Source organism: Cervus canadensis, chromosome 5 (assembly GCF_019320065.1).
Source record: "Cervus canadensis isolate Bull #8, Minnesota chromosome 5, ASM1932006v1, whole genome shotgun sequence".
Taxonomy (NCBI): Eukaryota; Metazoa; Chordata; class Mammalia; order Artiodactyla; family Cervidae; genus Cervus; species Cervus canadensis.
In genome coordinates, this window is record NC_057390.1 from 35013787 (window position 1) to 35028980 (window position 15194).

Below are 15194 nucleotides of genomic sequence, written 5' to 3' on the forward strand. Positions count from 1 at the left end.
CTTCTCAACAGGACATACAGTCTATCTAAAATCTTTCAACATGAAAAGAATTTTGGTATCACATTAGATTTAATGTGAAACTAATAATTAGCACAGAAGTTGTTCATGTAAAATAAAGCTGTCCTTTTCATGTTTCTTTTTAATTTGTTATAAACACCTTACTTGGTAATTTAGTCAGCTACATAAAATTTAAAATATTTTTCAACATTTTCAGTATTCACTTTCTAGAAGGCATTTCACCTGTCCTATACAACAAGAAAAGCACTAACATTCATTAATGAATATTTCATAAGGATGTACTAGGCACTTTACACACAGGAGCATCCTCTCAGCTTGTTTTCATAGTAACTTGTATACAAGTACACATCCAGTAAGTAGCAGAAGTCCATGTCTCTGCTAAAGCGCAAGAGTCTACAATATATTTAAAAATCCACATCTTTACTAACCTACATCTTTTTTGTGTAATGAAATAATATGTGGCTTCGTAGATACAGATATTAATTTTGATAGATGTATACAGATTCCCACAAATATAATTAGCCTGTCCAAGAGTCACATGCCATAGCTCAGAATCACATAGATGTACTCAGAGATCCAGCCTTTCATTTTACAAATAAACCTAAGTCCAAAGAAATTTGTAACTCCCAAAGTGGTTCTTCTACCATTTAATATATGCTACATATCAAGGGAGAGGGATTACTTTGGGATCGATCCACATTTGTATCTTTCTAGACTTTCAGTTATTAATAGAAGTTAACTAGAAAATACACATGTGGTATACCATCAACATTTATAGGGAGGCCATGATCCAAAGAGCCCAGGAACAGGGACATTCATTTCCACTGGGATGGGGAGAAACATAACTAAAATCGAGAAGCTAAACAATACTAAATTGGCTGCTAGGATCTGGAGCCCACAAGTGACTAAGAATCTATCATAAAGGTAGTAAGCTATCTAGAGCAAAAGTTATTTTTGTTAGCAAAAGTACAAGTTTCTTTATAGCCCTGGGACCTCACTTCCCAAGCAATCTCTCTCATTCTGCCCTCATTACACATGTAACTCAGACTCAGTCCTCAGAGAACAAATCTTAGGTGTTAAATTTTAGGAATTCAAGAAAAGTATGAGCATAAACCTTATATTGAGAAAAGAAAATTTTAATAAAAATCTCTATAATGGAGATGATATTTTAAAGTAGGTCTTTCTACTCCTACTCCAGGCCACTATTATATTTCCTTTCCCCACTCCCAAATAAATAACACATTTACTCTTCAATCTACCAAGAAGTGTAAGCACAGTCTAGATACAATCTCCATACATAAAAAGTTATCATTAAGAGAAATAAAGTTTGTTGTGATGTCAACCTTGAATATTTGAAAACATGAACGTGATCTATTCCTTCAAGACTGATTTTAAAACATTGAATAGTCAAGATTTTATTCTATTATGTTAATTTCTATTTTCCATAAAAACAAATCTTTTTTAAATTATAACTGGAGTAGTTGAGAATATCAATGTAAGCATCTTACTCCTATAATTTATATCCCTGATTCTTTCAGTTATATGATAAATGTGCTTAAAATTCCCTCTCATCACATTAAAAATTTATATATCAAATAGGATATTCCAATTATGTTTTTCAACAAAAATACTGTGACTATATTTTCTGTAAATTTTTTCAGCTTTTAACAATCTTTTTTTTATATTTACTGTTTATTTGGCTGCAACGGATCTTAGTTGCAGCATGCAGGATCTTTAGTTACTGCATGTGCGACCTAATCCCCTGACCAGGGATTAAAACCAGACCCTCCTGCATTGGGAGTGCAAAGTCTTAGCCACTGGACCACCAGGGAAGTCCCTAACAATCTATTTTTATGAATTTCTAAGGCTTTAAAATAAAATCACCCTAAGCACAAGATTTTTTCTATTTCTTACTGGAAATGTCCCTCCAATCTAACTTTATTCTGCTGTTCTCCACCCACTCCATGTAGTCTCAGGTCTCCAATGATTTTCTTATAGATCTGAGTCTTCATCTTTCTTTACAACTCTGATGTATCAGACACTAATGCCATCACTCAATCAATCTGTGTACCTGATAAACAGTAGTCAAAGATGTAAACAGAAATACAAGGAAGGGTAGCAAAATGTTGCAAAGCAAAAAAGCTCAACACTTCCACTGCATTTCTATTTACGTCTTTGACTACTGTTATTCAGATACACAAACTGATAAGAGTCCTAGGCTTTGATTACCTAAGAGTCCTTAAGCTTTGATGGGACCAGATGCCATCTTAGTTTTCTGAATGTTGAGTTTTAAGCCAACTTTTTCACTCTCCTCTTTCACTTTCATCAAGAGGCTCTTTAGTTCTTCTTCGCTTTCTGCCATAAGGGTGGTGTCATTTGCATATCTGAGGTTATTGATATTTCTCCTGACAATCTTGATTCCAGCCTGTGCTTAATCCAGCCCAGCATTTCTCATGATGTACTCTGCATATAAGTTAAATGAGCAGGGTGACAATATACAGCCTTGATGTACTCCTTTCCCGATCTGGAACCAGTTTGTTGCTTCATGTCCAGTTTCAACTATTGCTTCTTGACCTGCATACAGATTTCTCAGGAGGCAGGTCAGGTGCTCTGGTATTCCCATTTCTTTCAGAATTTTCCACAGTTTGTTGTGATCCACACAGTCAAAGGCTTTGGCGTAGTCAATAAAGCAGAAATAGATGTTTTTCTGGAACCCTCTTGCTTTTCCGATGATCCAACAGATGTTGGCAATTTGATCTCTGGTTCCTCTGCTCTTTCTAAATCCAGCTTGAACATGTGGAATTTCACAGTTTACATACTGTTGAAGCCTGGCTTGGAGGATTTTAAGCATTACTTTGCCAGCACGTGAAATGAGTACAATTGTGCAGTAGTTTGAGCATTCTTTGGCATTGCCTTTCCTTGGGACTGGAATGAAAACTGACCTTTTCCAGTCCTGTGGCCACTGCTGAGTTTTCCAGATTTGCTGGCACATTGAGGGCAGCACTTTCACTACTGCAGTTGTGTACACTGTTGTAGTTGTGTGCCCTGTTTCTATTACATTTTAGTATTATTAAAACTTATATGTAGTATTTCTTAATAAGAACTCAGAGCAAAGTTAGCAAGGAAGCCCTGAAGTTATCTCTGACATGACTTAGAAGGTTTTGTGTTGGTTAAGACCTATCGTTCAAGCACGAGCTGTAAGACTTCTCAAGTAAAATAAGAATCTTATAACACAGCAAGAGCAAGAGTTTCCTACATCTTCTTGCCTCCAATCTTATGTCTTCTTTCCATCACATTCTGTACTCTGCACTCACAACTGTTTTTCTAAAATATGGAACTAATCTAGTCAGTAATGAAAATGCCTCCCAGAGCATACGAAGTAAAGCTCAAATTCTTTAACCTGGTATTCTACGACTTACAATCTAGTGTCAACATAGTTGTCACATCTCACTTCCCACCAGCGCACACTCGCCATGCTCCAGTCACACCTCCCTCCTCAATCATGAAGACCCAGCAAAAAAGAGGGACTAATGACATGTGGCAAACAACAACTCACGCAGCAAGACTACCTGGATAAAAAACATAGCTCAGGACTCCCCTGGTAGCACCGTGGTGAAGAACTCCCCCGCCAATTCAGGGGACACAGGTGAGGTCCCTGGTCCTGGAAGATCCCACACGCCATGGGTAACTCAGCTCGTGCGCCACAACTATTGAGCCCCCGGGCCGCGACGACTGAGCCCGGGAGCCACAACGACCCAAGTCTGTGCACCTACAGTCCGTGCTCCACAATTAGGGAAGCCACCCAGCGAGAAGTCCTCGCACTGAAACAAACAGTAGTCCCCAGATGTCGGCCACAACTAGGAAAAAACCCTTGCCCAGCAACAAAGACCCAGCACAACCAAAAATAAAAAGTAAATTAATACAAAAAGAAAAAGATAGCTCCCAGCTATCAAGAAGCACATTTGCTGGAGAGATGCATGACCAAGCAAATCAATGTTACTCATCATAAAGACTGGGACATAACATATAAGCAAAATAGAGACAGATAAACTGTTAAAATAACAAGATCAGAGAAAGCAAAAAAAAAAAAAAGATCAGAGAAAACTTCACAGAAAAAAAAAAAAGTTGTTCATGTATCAAAGAATAGTAGCTAACACTTAAGGAGCACTTCCTGCAAATACCAAAATCTACTCTAAGTACTTTACACATATTTATCCCCAATGAGAGATAAAAAGAGTTTAAGTTAAATGAACACATTAACTATCACTGATTACTAGAACATGCTAAGCGGCTGTGCTGAGCACTAAAAAGGAACAAAACGGAATTAAGCCCTTTAATTCTGGTAGGGGGGAAAAGTGAGAGATGGTAGGTTCCTCCCCCCACCCCCGTAAGTTTTAACCCCAGTGAGATTCTTTCCTGAAACAGGATAAAGTTAAAAGAAAAGGATTTATTTGGGGTTTCCCTGGTGGTCTAGTGGCTAAGACTCCAAGCTTTCAATGCAGGGGGTCCAGGTTCGATCCCTGGTCAAGGAACTAGATTCCATATGATGCAAAAAGAGTCAGTATACCACAATAAAAGATCTCACATGCCAAATGGAAGATCGAAGATCCTACTTACTGAAACTAAGACCAGGTACAGCCAAATACATAAATATTTTTTTAAAAAACAGATTCATTTAAGTACCTGTATTCTAAGGTCAGAGAGAACCTGTATTCCCTGGTGGCTCAGAGGTTAAAGCGTCTGCCTGCAATGTGGAAGACCTAGGTTCGATCCCTGGGTCGGGAAGATCCCCTGGAGAAGGAAATGGCAACCCACTCCAGTATTCTTGCCTAGAGAATCCCATGGACGGAGGAGCCTGGTAGGCTACAGTCCACAGGGTCGCAAAGAGTCGGACACAACTGAGCGACTTCACTCACTCATTCTAAGCTCACAAGTCTTTTTTTAATTTAAACATAAGTATGTTTTGCCCAATTTTTCTCAATAACACTGACTGATTTATTCAACAAATACCTATCAATTACCTACTTTATATAAGACAAACTAAGCATATGTGCATTTTCTTTTACTTCCTACCAAAGTCCCACTGAAGTGCATTCAAGCATTCCAGAAAGAGAAAGCAGGTGGGATTATATTGAGGGTGAAGCAAGCACAGAGAAAGCCGCAGTCTAGAAGCAATGTGCAGACGCACAGGTATGCACGCGTACACATGAGACAGCTGCAGCCACACAGGCCATTCCCGCCAGCAGAGTCTGAAGAAGAGCCAAACCGAGAGACAGAAGAAGGGGGCTGTAGGACAAAAATCAGGAAGATTAAAGTATCTATATGAGATAGGCACACCAAAGCTTTTATCTCACTCCTTTACACACAGAGTGTCTAGCAGCAACAAAGCTAGTTTCAGGCTTAAAACACAACTTTTTTTTTTTGGTAATTTAACCATCTACCCTGAAAGCATCAGAACACCTTCATGCTCCACAATAAAGCCATCTTCATTTGGGCACAGGGAGGAGGAAGAGGAGGAAAAGCAGCTCTTTTTCTTCATTTCACAATAAAGTGAGGCCCAACAGTTGGGCCTCTCTGCACACTCAAAAGAGCTCAAAAATCCTTTTTTTTTTTAATTTTTGAGGAATGGCAAAAGCACAAAAGGATAAAAACAATCAACTCACCTTAAGGAAGCAGAGCTTTTAAACTTATACATGTTTAAAATTTGTAAGTGCTATCCTCAAAGAAATTCATGAAGATGCTGCATCTATTAAAAATGAGCAATTGGAAAGAAACTATGGAAACAGGAAAAAAAAAAACTGACAAAAGATATTCAAAAAAGAGAATTGACAGTCAAAGGAAATTTGATCTCTTGAATTGATCTTCCACATTACCTTTTTTTCTTTGTCTTTTTTCTACTTGGAAGAATCTATCCAAATGGTATTCTGAATAAAACAGAGAAAATGGAAGGTGCAAGTGAAAGTCACTCAGTCCTGTCTGACTCTTTGCGACCCCATGGAACCTGCCAGGTTCCTCTGTCCATGGGATTCTCAGGCCAGAATACTGGAGTGGGTAGCCTTTCCCTTCTCCAGGGGAGCTTCCCAATCCAGGGATCGAACCCAGGTGTCCTGCATTGCAGGCTGATTCTTTACCTGCTGAGCTACCAAGGAAGCCCAAGGAAAACATAATTGAAGAAATAATATTAGAAAATTTCCCAGAAATGAACAAATAGGACTCAAGGGGTGCAATGAAGGATAAGTAAAAAAGATCCACAACTAGAAAGAGATACTCTCATAAAACATCATAAAACCAACGATATAAAGAGTTCAATAAAATATTCCAGAGGAAAAGGAATATTAGTTGCTAAGAAGGAGAATCAGACTAGCTTTGAGATTCTCATCAGATATATTAGATAGTAAACTGCAAAGGAATGATGTCTTCAAAGTTTCAAGCAAAACAAAATGATTGAACTATGAATTCTATTCCCAAACTATTAACTGAGAAGGCAAGATGAATGCATTTTCAGATATACCAGGCCTGTGAAAATCAAAGTATCTACTTTTTATCATTTCCTTAAAAAAATTACTTGTAATTATTTATACCCCAACAAGGTGGGAAAGAAATGTGAGATAAGGATGACATGGAATAACATAAAACAATAGATTTAACCCAGGAGAGTTACAGGAAAAAATAAAGATAGATAGATAGGTAATAGATAAATATACATCAGATTTGAAAAGCAACTAGTGTAATTAGAACAAAGTGTTTCAGAGCTTAAAATATATCTTCAAGAATAAAATGGACTCACTTAGCAAAGGTGGTACTAATTTTAGAGAGCTAAGGGAACATTTTAAAGGGTAGAGGACAGACACGATTACATTTCCTTCTCTGCAGTTCAAATTACACCTCTGGATTTTATAGTGAATAGTACTTGCATAAACAATATTGCGAAGTTTGAGAATCAACCTATAAACAAAGCACAGAAAAACTGAATAAAGTCACAAAATGCAAATGTTACAAACATATAGTAGCAGCAAACTGGAAAGTACTGAAAATGGTATTAAAAGCTACACATATTACATACTTAATATGTAATGAAGGCACTACACTAAAAATAGCCTTACATGCAGTAACTCACTAAAAACAAAATGGCAGCACTGAGAAGTGGCCAAAAGAACAGATTCAGGAGCTCAAGACTGTTCGGCTTTGATATCCAGTTCCACTGCTTACCAGTGCTATGACTTTGGGCAAGTTGCCATATTTTGTTAATATATTTATTTCACTTTCAGACTTCTGAAATCGAGACGAGTCTTACACTAGATGGCAAGTCATAAATTTAATTGGCAGCAGTTATTTTGTTAATAATAAAAAAAACTTAAGAGAGAGCTCTAAAAGCAGTGGCAAAGGGGAACTGTTACAATTTAAAATAGATTTTAAATTGGGACTAACATACACACTACTACATATAAAATAGATAACTACTAAGAACTTACTGTATAGCACAGGGAACTCTATCCAATACTCTGTAATAGCCTATATGAGAAAAGATCATAAAAAAGAGTGGAGATACATACATACATATATATATATATATTATAGATTCACTTTGTTGTACACCTGAAAGTAACACAAAGTTGTAAATCAACTATACTCCAATAAAAATTTTTAAAAATAAAAATAAAACTGACTTTAAGATAATTAAATGCAAGGCATAACCTTTGATTAGATCCTAAATGGGGGGAAAAGGCCAATAAATGGTGAAAGTTGAAACCAGTGTTATTTTTCTAAGATGTGATAACAGTACACATCTTAGTATACAGATAATAGATAATAATATACATATTTATAGAAGAGTCTTTTTTTATTACTAGTCATTAAGTTTTTTTCAAGGTTTAGGCCAGTTGTCTTATAGAATATACCACATTTTTTGTTTGATAAGTTTCTTATACCCAACCTTGGCAAGAATGCTACCCAGGTATTTATACACAGGTGTTGTATATACTATGTTTTAAAAATTCATTCTAACAGAAAAGTCTTAGGAAAAAAACAAAAGTATAAGGCATGGGATTGAAAAAAGAAACATTCTATCTTGGTCTGAAATCAAATTTCCAATCTCCCTTTTTTCCTTGTACCTAAGAAATGAATGCATCCAATATTCATATTCCCATCTATATATTTGCTGGCATTCTGACACCTGTATACATGCTGCGTTTTAACCAAAAATGTCTGAAGGCCAAAGCTTTTCTCATCATTTATTTTTCCCAAAATGTGTATCCCAGTCCTCTGAAGTCTTCTTATTACCACAGAGTAAATTATATATAAAGGAGGAATTGGGAGGGAAAAAAGATCAGCATTGGAAATTAACAGGAAAGGGCAATTACTGTCTCACAGTCTCTGGAGTAATTACTGCTAAACAACCTCAGACCGCAGGCCAGCTGCTAAAGTTGAGCAAATGTCTTTATTTTTATCGATTTTTCCCTTTATATTTCTAAATGAGAAACAATACAGAGATCTGGGACAACTTTTAACTCAAAGCCCATCTGGTTAGTTCTCATTTCTTTCTCATAAAAATTTCAACTGGAAAAAAAAATTGACAATTTTATTCAGCCATATTTTATAATATGGCAGATATATAATTTTATACCCGTGTGTGAATTATATTAGAACAAACTAACCTCTCTTGTGATTCAGTCTCCTGATCAGTAAAATGAGGAAACAATAAAATCTAACTTTGGGGGTTATTATGAGGAATAAGTCAATTATAAATTTATATCTATAAAGTGCTTAAAATAGTGCCTGGGCACAACATCTATTAAATTAATAGAATACAAAATAAATATGGATCTTCATAATAGTTCTTACATCTTACATTTGTTATTTTCTTCATTTTAAAGTTAAGAAAACTGAGCTCTAAAGAGGTTAAGTAACGTATCCAAGGTCACACATGCAGTAGGTAGGATCAGAATTTCACTGGCCTAACTCCTGAGCCCATGCTCCTAATCACCTCACTTAATTCAGTTGTAAAGAGTTCGCATATAATTATTCAGCCATGCCTTCTTATTAGAAAATCAGATATGCAAAGGTAATTTCTGTCATTACAGCTAATGCCACAATGAATTATCTTTATACATACATCCTTATGTGTCAGGATTTTTGTTTCTAAATCAGAGAATCCAAAAAATAAAATCACTAGGCCGAAAGGTTTACATGTTTTTATTTTAAAAATTACTCATTTTAAAAAGTTTATTATAGCAGGTCAATCTTTCCTTTTACAGCACCTAGATTTCCTATCTTACCAAAAAACATCATCCCTACTTCAATTATACAAATATTCTCCTAATTGCCTCATATGAATATGTATCTTTAAAGCATTTACAATTTTCTTTTTCATTTTTCACTTTTTTGGCTGCGCCGCGCAGCTTGTGGGATCTTAATTCCCCGACCAAGGATGGAACCCAGGCCTTTGGCAGTGACTCTGAGTCCTAACCGCTACACTGCCAAGGAATTCCCACTGCACTGCCAAGGAATTCTCACAATTTACTTTTTACATATTTTATGATGAGGGGATCTGGTTGGTTTTCCTATAGGTGAATTACACCAGCAGAATCTAGTTAAAACATCCTTTTCCCACCAACATGAAATGACCCCCTTGTCACATATTAAAACAGAGACTATTTAATTGGTTTCCACACTTCATTCACCCCATCTCTCACTAAAAGTAATCACCCTCTCTTTTGAATGTCTGCAGTATTTTATCTGTATAGTACCTGGATGGAGGAGACTAATGGGCTGCAGTCCATGGGGTCAGAAGAGTCAGACACGACTTAGCAACTGAACAACAGCATTTTTACAACACTCTTCGAACTGAGGACAGTGCCTCCAAACCATATTTATGAGATAAATAACTGCACAACTTTCTTGCTCTCTCTCCAGATCTATAATTCTGCGGCTAACTGAAAATTGCCATATTAAGACTAATTCTCTTAAAATTAGGCAGAAAAAGGTAGCTTTGTCAGATTAAGGGGCATTTTCCTGGAATCCATGAAGCAGAAAGTTAAACAAAATTTAGGACTGTGTTTTCTGTACCATACTTATATGAAAAAAGTCAAGACTATTAAATGAAGCAATATTGACTATTTTTTCAAAATAATTTCTAGGCAGTGATGGGGTTAATACAGATTCAGGACAATCTTCTACATATTTATATTCAAAATCCTCTATGGTAACCAATATGCATAATAATGACATCAGTGTAAGGTAAGATTAAGTGTCTTATGGAATCATCAAAGATATAATACAAACAGGATCACTTGCCTTACAGGCAAAGTAGGTATTCACTACACTGCAAAACTTTTAGAGTGCTAGAAAGGTCCCCTGCTTGACACTAAGTATCTTCTCACTCAGGGAGCTACTGCCTAAAGCTTTACCATTAATATTCAAGCTTTTCATTTTAAGTCTAAACCAGAAATAGATTCTCAGCCAGGGGCCATCCTGCCTGCCAAGGGACATCTGGCAATGTCTGCAGACGTTTCCGGTTGTCACACTTGGCGGGCAAAGCAGGAGGGGAATAAGGCTGCTGCTACCATCTAGAAGACACAAGCCAGGGTACCACTAAACATGACACAATATGCAAGACAGCCCCTCCTGACAAAGGGTCACCCGGCCCGAAACGTCAACAGCACCAAGGCTCTGAGAAACCGGCATATACCCTGCTGAAAGGCAAAAGCATAACGTTTTTAATTTAATGTACAGATAAACAAGCCCTCCACTTCAATCCAATCAAGCCTTTTTTCCCCTCTACTCCTCCGCCATGCTGCCAAATACACTGGTTACTTACTTATCCTCATCATCTACAACTCCTCAAAGCATTTACTTAACTGGTACAGTTCTTTCTCTTGACTTCTTTGATATCTCAGTTTTCTGACTTTCTTTCTTTACTGGGCATGCCTCCCCAGTCCATTTTGCTAATTCTTCAATGCTGTTCAGTATCTAATGTTGCAATGACTCCTCTTCCTTTTGTTATCCTCATCGTTTCCCTGAAGGATTGCAACCAGCACTATGGCTTAAATATACCTACGTGCATATAGGGATCCCCAGGTGACGCTAGTGGTAAAGAACCCTCTCGCCAATGCAGAAGACATAAAAGAGGCACATTTAATCCCTGGGTCAGGCAGATCCCCTGGAAAAAGGAATGGCAACCCACTCCAGTATTCTTGCCTGGAAAATACCAAGGACAAAGGAGGCTGGTGGCTACAGTCCATAGTCACAAAGAGTCAGACACAACTGAAGCAACTTAGCACTCAGGCACATGCAAATAACATCAAAATTTATAACTTCAGCTCTGACCTCTCCACCTGTGCCTCAGGTTTAATCAACATGTTAGCTCCACTTGGATGTCTAACTAATGATATCTAAAACTTAACATGTCCAGTAAATTGATTATACTCCAATTAAAATTAATTTTAAAAAGTAACAAGACTTGACATGTCCAAAATAGAACCATTGATTCCAAAATTATTATTATTGTAAGCAAACCACATATATAAAATGTTAATAACTGGAGAATCTAGGTTTGATTCTTGCAAATAAATTTTATGTAAGTCTGAAATCACTTCAAAATAAAAAGTAAAACAAACAAAACACATGATTCCCATCAGTCCACATTATTTTCCTCCCTGTTTCAGTAAACTTCACCACCAGTTCCTCATAAAACATAGTTGTTCAGTCGCTCAGTCATATCTGACCCTTTGCAGCCCCATGAACTGTAGCACACCAGGCTTCCCTGTCCTTCACTATCTCCCAGTTTGCTCAAAATCATGCCCATTGAGTCAGTGATGCCATCCAACCATCCTGTCCTTTATCATCTCCTTCTCCTCCTACCCTCTATCTTTCCCAGCATCAGGGTCTTTTCCAATGAGTTGGCTCTTCACGTCAGGTGGCCAAAGTATTGGCACTTCAGCTTTAGCATCAGTCCTTCCAATGAATATTCAGGGTTGATTTACGATTGACTGTTTTGATCTCCTTGCTATTCAAGGGACCCTCAAGAGTCTGCTCTAGCACCACAGTTCAAAAGCATCAATTCTTCAGCGCTCAGCCTTCTCTATGGTCCAACTCTCACATCCACACATGACTACTAGAAAAACTATAGCTTTGACTATATAGACCTTTGTTGGCAAAGCATCATTAATTCATCTCTGTAAGAACATGCCACATCTAATCCACCAGGAAATTCAAGATATTCTACTCAAAAAATACATTCCAAAGTAGACTATGTCTCCCCATTTCTACAGCTGCCTAACTGGTCTCCCTGTCGCCACTCTTTGCCCCTACATTAGCTTCCTAGGACTGCCATACAAACTACCACAAACCTGGTAACTTAAAACAATAGAAAGGTACTGCTTCACAGCTCTAGGAGTTAGAAGTCTGAAATCGAGGTGTCAGCAGAGCCAAAATCTCCCTGAAACCTCTAGGGGAGGATGTGTCCCTATCTCTTCCTAACTACTGGTGGTTGTTGGCAAATTTTAGTTGGTTTGTAGACACATCGCTCCAATCTCTGCCTCCACCCTCTCTGCGTCCAAATTTCCCTCTTCTTATAAAGACACTAGACATTGTATTGGGGCCCACTCTTGCTCAGTATGACCTTAACTTTACATCTGCAAATATCCGATTTCCAAGTAAGTTCACACTTGCAGGTTCCAGGGGTTAAGACTTCAGCATATCCTTTCGGGGAACACAGTTCAGCCAACAACATCCCCTATAGTCCATTTTCCACACAGCAACCATAATGATCTTCATGAATGTACATCAGGCCACATCGCTCTCCTACTTACAGATCTGTGCCCAGCTGGCCTCTTCCAGCCTCTCAAACTTCATCTCCTAAGTGCCCTCTTACACTCCAGCAACACCAGCCTTCTTTCAATCCCTCCAACACAAGCGTTTCCTGCTGGAAACTGCTGTGTGGCTTCCTCCTCCTCATTTCAAATCATAACTCAAGTGTCACTTCCTCACACAAGTCTGACCATCTACCTCGGTAGCATATTCCAAAGTCATTTTCTTTTACATAACCCTAGTTTCTAAGCAGCAATGACCTGTACCAGAAATTATCTTGAGTTTTCTGTTGTTGTTGGAGCTTCCATTACTACAGCCCCAGAGACTAAATCTGGATAGACAAATACTTTTCATTTCTATTTAGTCAAATACATCTTTCTTCCTTCATGATTTCAGGGTTCCCCTCTTATAGATCACACTTCCCTAGTGGCTCAGTTGGTAAAGAACCTGCCTGCAATACAGAAGGCCTGGCTTCGATCCCTGGGTCAGGAAGATCCCCTGGAGTAGGAAATGGCAACCCACTCCAGTATTCTTGCCTGGGAAATCCCATGGACAGAGGACAGAGGAGCCTGGTGGGCTACAATCCATGGGGTCTCAAGAGTTGGAACACGACTCAGTGACTAAACCACCACCACCATAACAAGATCACTAAATTATTCCCCTAAATTTTTTCCTTTTGTTTTTTTATATGTGTGACACCTGACTAAATTTTATTAAGAAAGGAGACCCATGATACAATCTTAATACCTATTGTTTTCTTCTTGTTATTCATTTGAGTATCTAATCCATTTGGAATTAGTCTTGAACTGAATTCATCGGAACTGTCTCCACTACTCTGAGACAGCATTAATCTCCTCTGACTCCACTCTGCTCTACACTGACTACACTGAAAAGCCCTAAGGGACCACCCAGAAGGATGGTCCTGCCTGAAAAACTCCTAAAAATCCTTAAAACAGCAATCCGAATGTCATTTCTCCTGGCAAGACTTTCTTACCCAATTTCCGTCCTTCCTTATATCTAACATCTACTCTATTATATAATTTAACATCCTTCTACTCTATAATCTATAGTTTATTGCTGTTTTAATCCTTCAGTCGTGTCTGACTCTGAGACCCCATGGACTGCAGTCCACCAGGCTCCTCCACCCATGGGATTTTCCAGGCAAGAATACTGGAGTGGATTGCCACCTCCTTCTCCAGTGGATCTTCACCACCCAGGGGTGGGACCCTCACCTCCTGCATTGGCAGGCGGGTTCTTTACCACTGAGCCACCAGGGAAGCCCACAATCTATAGTACCTGGCTCATAATAAAGTACTTAGACAAGTGCAAAGAGGAAATGTTATATGAGTGTTAACATTTTATTATTACCATAATAGGTTACCATTATTTTTTTTATCACAGGTTACCATTATTTGTGTAATTTGCCTTGCTAGACCATAAGACAGAGGACAGAGATTCATTTATTTGCCATTTTCCAAGCCCACTGTTCACATACACAGTAAACATTAATAGGTAAATCAATGAACAACATCTCAATTCTTTGATGCCGTGGATTCCTTATGTTTAAAAAAGAAATAGGAAACTTTCAAAACAAAAAATAGAAGGAAGCTGCTCTTCCTGCTTTTTGACTTGGAGCAAACTGCAGGGGCAGAGAGAACACACGACGGACGACAGTTTTTAGCAAATCTAGCACGAAGGTCTAGCTTTTCTCACCTCCAGAAAGACAACGAGAAATGCTCTATATTTCACGCTGTATAACCCATTATCAGTTCAGTTCAATCGCTCAGTCGGGTCCAACTCTTTGCGACCTCATGGACCGCAGCACGCCAGGTTTCCCTGCCCATCACCAACTCCCGGAGTTTACCCAAACCCATTATATTAATGATTAAAACAATGGCATTTCTTTAAAGACGGGGAGATGCAAAACTTTTTGTTTTCTTTTGAATGAGGTGAGAGATGTCTGAATCTTACGTGAATTCATAACCTTACGGTCACCTGGCCTTGAACCTTACTTAAAGAAACGTATCGGCTTCCTAAATAAAACAGCGACACAGCACTTCAACTCTGGGATGAAGGAAGAGCCTCACGTCGGGTCAAAACGAGGGGATAATCTAGCTGCCCTCCCCACAAGGAGAGTCTCCATCTGGGCCACCCTCGGAGAAGCGTAGAATTCTTATACGGAGGGACGACAGGTATTCTCGGCTCAGTATCCCCGAACCCAGGGCTGCAGAAACAGCCACCCGCCCTGTGTTAGTCAGGAGCTGAAAAGTACTCAGGTGACCACGGCCCACTGTAAAAGGCGGAGAGAAACTTCCAGCGGGGAAGATAAAAGTGTACAGACGCTACATGCGGAGGAAAGGGAAAACAGA

General features: G+C 38.4%; 1 protein-coding gene across 1 annotated transcript in view; it reads right to left on the bottom strand.

Annotated features, from left to right (window-relative positions):
• ASB3 (ankyrin repeat and SOCS box containing 3) overlaps positions 1 to 15194 on the bottom strand; it is a 119000-nt gene that overhangs the window by 103484 nt on the left and 322 nt on the right. The gene's annotated exons all lie outside the window — the stretch shown is intronic.